The sequence below is a fragment of the Maniola jurtina genome, chromosome 24 (genome assembly GCF_905333055.1).
Source record: "Maniola jurtina chromosome 24, ilManJurt1.1, whole genome shotgun sequence".
Lineage (NCBI taxonomy): Eukaryota > Metazoa > Arthropoda > Insecta > Lepidoptera > Nymphalidae > Maniola > Maniola jurtina.
Genome location: NC_060052.1, coordinates 4,663,255 through 4,670,453, shown reverse-complemented (window position 1 = coordinate 4,670,453; position 7,199 = coordinate 4,663,255). Strand labels below are relative to the sequence as shown.

Genomic DNA, 7,199 nt, shown 5'->3' with positions numbered 1-7,199 from the left:
GGATGGAGAATTAAATCAAAATATCGATAAAAATACGAAATTAATTTCATGCTCCTTGAGATTTACTACACTATATCGTAACAATATAATATCGTACCTGCGCTGATCATATTACCTGTCAAGGAATTTGCAATTCAAAATATACAATGTTCCTGTTCAGAATTGAAAATAATGTAGACATAAGACCTTTCAAAACAATCCATCACCTTGTTTGGGTTACCAAACACGGTCTTTCCTCATCCACCCGCTTCCTGTCACCTTCTTTAGGTCATCGGACCAACGAGCTGGAGGTCATTTCACACAACAGCTAAGTGGTCTTCATGCCAGAATACGTCTGCTCCATCAGCCGTAGGTCCTACCACATACATGGTCCACTGCCAGTTCAGCTTGCAAATCCATAAGTACCTAGTAGTAATATTGTTTAATTTGCAAACATTTTGATGTAGGTATTGATTGATGAATATCAGATTTTAAACCTCTAAACATAATGTACAGTGTACATATCTAATAATATTATACACTTTAAACCATCTAAACCTACTACTTTAAGTAAAAGTATACAGAAAAAAATGTATTTCTCCAGAGAATAATGATCATAGTAATAGATGTAGGTACAGTCAGCAACAAAGCCAGGTTTCCACTTTACACCCGCCAGTACTTAAGCGACTATGGGTGAGTGTAAACCTAGCTTTGTTGCTGACTGTACCTAATTAACAATCCTTTACTTAATATCTACTAGATTTAGATAACACAGCGCGAGTATTCAACTGAGTAGGATCAAATTATCATGATTGTGACTAAAAAATCATTGTTTTAAGCAATTGATGACTTTTTGCCATAAATATTGACCCTGAAACACTTTAGAAGCTGCGACATAATAGTGGCAAGTCTGTTCTCCACAATAGCCCTGGGGTTGTCTTTAATTTGCATCTAAATAACCATAACCTGATCTTCAGACCTTACACAAACATAACTCAAGGTAAAGATAGATGATAATAAACAAGGGCGCTTGAACCTTAAAATTTGCTTAAAACATTTTGTTAATAAAAATATGAACGAAATTAATTTTATTATGATAGTAAAACACTGCTACCACAGTCTGCTGTTACTAAAGGTACGCTTCTTGGATGAGTATTTAATTCATCCCAGAAATGCAAGCTGTCTCTGTATCAACCATCAGAATCGACTTAACAGGGCTTTCTCCGTCACTTACTCCATACAATCGTAGTCCCAATTTCATTTGAATATTAAGCGACCAAAGTCCATGAAATTTTGCAGACATATTCTAGAAACTAATATCTGTGCCTGTGGTGTTTTAGATTTTTCTAAAAATATGTAGTTTTAAAATTACAGGGGCTCAAAAATTTGTATGGGAATTTTTAAGACCGCGCAACTTTGAAACCGAATATATCAACGGAAATCTGGAAAACCACAGGCATAGATCCCGGAACGTTTCTATAAAATTCCATTGAATATGATTGGTTACTATTCAAATGAGAGACGAACTACGTTTGTATAGAGCGAGTGACGGAGAGACCCCTCTTAACGGGTGGGACGAAAAAATCAACAGACATACAAACTAGAGACAGACATACTTTCGCATTTATAATCTAATACTTCTATTGTATGAATTTTAAGTAAAACACTTTTCATAAGTGCATTTTCATTTAAATTGCATTTTCCCTTCCAATATAGCAAAGTGATCTCCTTATTTCCTTGCTTGAAATTCTCGCTCTTAATTTAATAATACTCTAACATTGCTTGCTACGTCGTAGCATCTCGTAGTTACCTGAGTGCTACGTGAATATCTACGAAAGTGCTACGAAACTTAATCTCAGTTTCACTTTACGTGACTATCACCTGATAGTTAAAGAGCTAGTAGGTTTATGAGAAAGAACTCCTCAATCATAAGAACACTAGTGTAAATTAAAAATTTATAACACCACTGACAAATGAAGGTTACAGTAACTAGAAAAGAGCTGATAACTTTCAAACAGCTGAACCGATTTTCTTGGATTATAACTAAGAACACTCTTAATCAAGCCACCTTTCAAACAAAAAAAAAACTAAATTAAAATCGGCTCATTAGTTTAGGAGCTACGGTGCCACAGACAGATACACAGATACATACGTCAAACTTATAATACCCCTCTTTTTGGATCGGGGGTTGTAAATATATCTTCTAAACCATACACCAGCTCTTAAGCTATGAATACTGAGTTTTGTAAAGCAACTCAATGGACTTAAAGGAGCTTTTGACGTCATTTAGCTGTAATTTTGCTATTGATATAATGCATATTCCAGTTAGTGGCATTTCAAAGGATAATCTTCCTTACACCAGCATTAAACAAGAAGTCCGTCTTTGCATGTATTATGTAAAATTTCATTTCTTTTTGTTTTATCTGTTTTGTGTGCAATAATGACTTTCTATCTCTCGGTCTATCCACTTACGTTACACTGAAAACATCTTGTTACTTGATAAAAACCGGCCAAGTGCGAGCCAAAAAAAAACAAAAAGACTCGCGCACTGAGGGTTCCGTACTCGGGTAATTTTCCAACATTTTGCACGATAATTCAAAAACTATTATACATAAAAATAAATAAAAATCTGTTTTAGAATGTATACGTAAAGCCCTTGATACCCCACTTGGTATAGTTATCTTACTTTCAAAATCGAAACACATTTTAATTTTTTTTTAATGATGTAACCACAAATACGCGATTTTCAGATTTATTCCTGTACTTTTGCTATAAGGTCAAATTTCATGATTCTAGGTCAACGGGAAGTACCCTATAGGTTTCTTGACAGACACGACGACGAATGGACGGACGGACGGAAAGACATACAACAAAGTGATCCTATAAGGGTTCCGTTATTCCTTTTGAGGAACCCTAAAAAGTGCTATGGAAAAAGTAAACTCACAAACTAAAACTGTTGAGGTCATAATTACATCATAATCCTATACCTGAAGACGGTTCTTTCTTTCCAAAAAGTAACGCACGCAGTTTTCTAAACTCTGTTGTACATTTCCTGTTATTAAACCCTTGTTCCTTTGATAAGGATCGAAGCATTTTTACCTTTAGGCTATCATAACTTTTGACGTGACAACGTCTTATAATTCGATAGAGCCGGCTGCACGCACGAAAAAACATGACTCATGCGGCGTTACCTCGCTCTGAGGCGTTCCATGTAAGGCTTGAAGTGCAAGCGAGAGCGCGGAACGAGCGACAAAGAAGCACAATCGGCCTTTGTTGTCACGTTCAACTATCGTCAGTAAACCGACTTTACAGACAACCAATTGTTTTCTTTACCTCTTTAGTACCATAACATAATTATTTACTGCAATTTCCTTACAAGGCAAAGTATTTTCAGGTAGACTGCATCTTCACTTCACATACCGCAAAGTGATTCTCTTATAACATTACCTATACTAATTGAGTAACCGTAGCGTGTCGTAGCTCTACGGCATAGAATTTCGTAGCATAAATATCCGCAGGGCCACCAACGTTGTTCTAAAAGCGACAAATTACAGCTTCTATTTATAAAAGCGAATCTCGTCATATTCAAGAGGAACCCTTAAAAAATTAATTTACAATTTTGAGTACACTCCCTTCTAAAGTAACCTATTTAACGTATCTTAGCTTTACATATATTTTGGTTTCTGCATTAAATGACTGTTACAGATAGACAAACAAATACTGAGGTATATCCATGCTCTATTTTTTTTCACATTTGAAATTCACAAATTTTAAAACTACATACTTTTAGAAAAATCTAAAACACCACAGGCACAGATATTAGTTTCTAGAATATATGTCTGCAAAATTTCATGGACTTTGGTTGCTTAGTATTCAAATGAAATTGGAACTACGATTGTACGGAGTAAGTGACGGAGAGAGCCCTGCTTCCTTCTATTAGCTTTTGAGAGTCTTCAAAGCTATTTAATTGGTGTTTACTCTCTTTGATCAAATAAACTTTTACTCTTACCATGCTATTTCTAGCAAGGGTATATATTCTGAACCATTATTAAACTTGAAGCCTTCTAAAAGCCGTTTGAAATAAGTCATGACTAGCCATTGCACTGACCTCTATTAATATGAGTAAGTACGCTAGACTTGCGATTGTGATCCGTTTTTGAAGCAACATGATTTTTGCCATTTTGAAGTCCTCCTTTTTTTTAAGTCGGTTAAAAATGTAGGACCATAATAACGAATCACTTGACACCTCATTAATCAAAATCGGCCCAGTAGTTTATTCGCTACCGTGGAACACACACATACCTACCTAGTGTGTGTACCTACCTACTAAGTGATACCTACTTTTCAAAGAGTAAATCGAGTTTCTACTAGCCCATTTGGTCAAATAGAATGAATGTAACAGATATACCACCTCCCCATTGATGCCTGGCCGTGTCGCTTCTTGCTTAGCATGATGGAGTCCGTAATGGGCTAATGCTTTTAGTGTAAAGTTGGAAAATAATGTAGAAATTTTATATTTTTCAATTTAATATACTACTTAAATTGTTTTCATTTTTGTTTTGTCTGTCCTTTTTGATTTTCGGTTTTCTAATAAAGGTAACAAAGTTTTTCTGTAGCGATTTTACAGAACCTATACGTACTGGAAGGGAGTTTCATATTCCTATTTCCTAGTGTGTCTAAATAGAAACAAGACAGTAAATCGCTTCGTACGTGTTCGTGGAATTTCGACTACGTTGGCTATTCGGCAGTTTGTAACCCCCGACCCAGAAAGAGGGATCTTATAAGTTTGACGTGTGTATCTGTGTATCTGTCTGTGGCATCGTAGCTCCTAAACTAATGAACCAATTTTAATTTAGTTTTTTTTGTTTGAAAGGTGGCTTGTTCGAGAGTGTTCTTAGCTATAATCTAAGAAAATCGGTTCAGCCGTTTGAAAGTTATCAGCTCTTTTCTAGTTACTGTAACCTTCACTTGTCGGGGGTGTTATAAATTTTTAATTTACACTTGTGCTCGGTCATGACTCAAGACCTTTGTGTCCCTCAAAAGATACTTTGTTAAAAGTGGATTCGTATAATAAATATTATGTAAATTTTCAATTTCAGTGACAAAGGCCCGCTAACAAGCAACAGCGGGCGTTTGTTTTAAATTCAGCGCTTATAATTTCGGAGGCCGTTGGTATTAAAAGTGGCAAATTCATGTGTCTCTTGACTCGGTGAATTAATCTTTTAATTTTGGTAAGTTCTTCTTATAATTCCTACTAAACGGATTTGTATTAATTATAATTATAACATTGTATTGTAGCTTTCGCACACAAATATGACTCCATAAAGAACATACCGAATTCAGAATAATTGTAGTAGAGTTAAGGGAGCGTGAAATCGCGCAAATGGGCAGTGACCCATCAGTGTATGAAAATGTAAAAGTGGACTTATTTACATAGCGTTACAGTTGAATTTTCGTTGCTTTATATGCGCGAGACATATTCTTGCGAATTGCTTGTACGAGTGAATTGGTCAAGTTCTACGATATTCTTCCCAGTATAAAAAAATATATAATTATTAACCAAATACATACAATTTTACCTACATACATTACAATTACATACATACGAAAATATACAATTTTTTTGTGTCTAGATAATTCTGTATCGTGGGTACCTAATTCACATAAAATATAACAGTTACCATTTCTATGAAGAGAACTTGAATTCTGTGGTCTTATACATAATGAAACATCAATCAATACCACTTGCGATAGAAGCAGTATGGTTCAAAATTCATGAGGCCTCGGAGTGTCGTTCAAAGACCAATCAATATCCATTATAAATTACATAGTAGGAAGGCAGAGGAGAGAATGGCACTACTGCTTGAAATAACGCAAAATGTCTTACTTGAAAATAGCTACAAAGAAAATTAAAATACACAGACTGATAAAAAATTATCAGACTACACTATGACTACACAATTTTACAGATAATCTGACAAACCACAGATACCTAGATTTGTTTTTAAAACGTGTTTACAAAATTTAATTGAGTTTGATTGGCAGATATTCAAATGAAAACCAAACTACGCTCTATACTTAGTAAGAGTTGGGGAGCGCGCTAGGTATTTCCTTAAAAAATCAGTCAAGTGCAAGTCTCACTCGCACGCAAAGGGTTCCGTACCCTCAAATAAGAAATTTTTATAATTTTTTGTTGTCATGTAACCGTAACCGTAAGTCATTGCTGCCAAATTTCATTATTCCAAGTCGACGGGATGTACCCTACAGCTTTTGAATCCCTCAAGTGGACATACAGACAGACAGGCAAAAAAGTGATCCTAAAAGGGTTAATACTTTTTCTCTGGAGATAGGGAATCCTACAAACCATCTAAGATACTCATCTCACCTATCCTTATATTTCTTCAAACGGAATCAATAATTTCCTCAAGAAAACCTATAAAGATAGCTCAAACGAAAATATAACGATCCATATTTTCCGCATCCGCAAAGTTGGCGGCAAAGGGAAATGGAAGCCGCAATGCATCCGGGAGTTGAAAGAAACATTCACTTCTTAGAGGCTTGGTTTTACTTCCTCTTTTTAATAACTTGGTCCTTTACGAAGTTCTAACTCAGGTGAGGTTCATATAAAGCTATACTATGCCCGCGATTTCGACCGCGAACACTTAGATTTTTTAAAAATCACGTGGGATTTGACTTTCCACGTGTCTGTGTGTGTGTCTCTTCGTTTGTCTGTTTTCACAACTTAACCGATTTTGATGAAATGTGGTAAGAGATAACTTACATTCCGAAGACGGATATTAACTACTTTTTATCCCGGAAAATCGAAGCTTTCTCTCGGGGTTTATATAAAACTAAATCCACACGGACCAGGGCGCGAGTATCATATAGTTTATTTATAAACTAACTAATTTCCGCGACTTTGTTCGCGTCGACTACATACATTTCCAACTCCTATTTTACCCCCTAGGTGTTGAAATTTCAAAATCCTGTCTTAGCGAATGCTTACGTCACATTAGCTATCTGCATGCCCAGTCCGATCCGTCCACTTGTTTGACCCGTACGTTGATAGATCTGTCAGTCAGTCAGTTTTTCCTCTTATATAAGTAATCAGAAAAGTAAAAAAATACAATCAAAATGTGATCAACAAAACCATGGATAGGTACTACTTGTTAGAATAACAGCGTGAATAGAATCCAAAAGGTTAAGTATTAGGTCGATAC

At 35.6% G+C, this 7,199-nt stretch overlaps 1 long non-coding RNA gene across 1 annotated transcript; it reads left to right on the top strand.

Moving 5' to 3' along the window:
• The first annotated feature begins 1,288 nt into the window (after positions 1 to 1,288).
• Positions 1,289 to 6,015, top strand: LOC123877691. The gene is made up of 3 exons (XR_006798648.1): positions 1,289 to 1,301; positions 4,932 to 4,936; positions 5,949 to 6,015. It is a non-coding gene; the product is annotated as an uncharacterized LOC123877691 (long non-coding RNA).
• Positions 6,016 to 7,199: the final 1,184 nt, after the last annotated feature.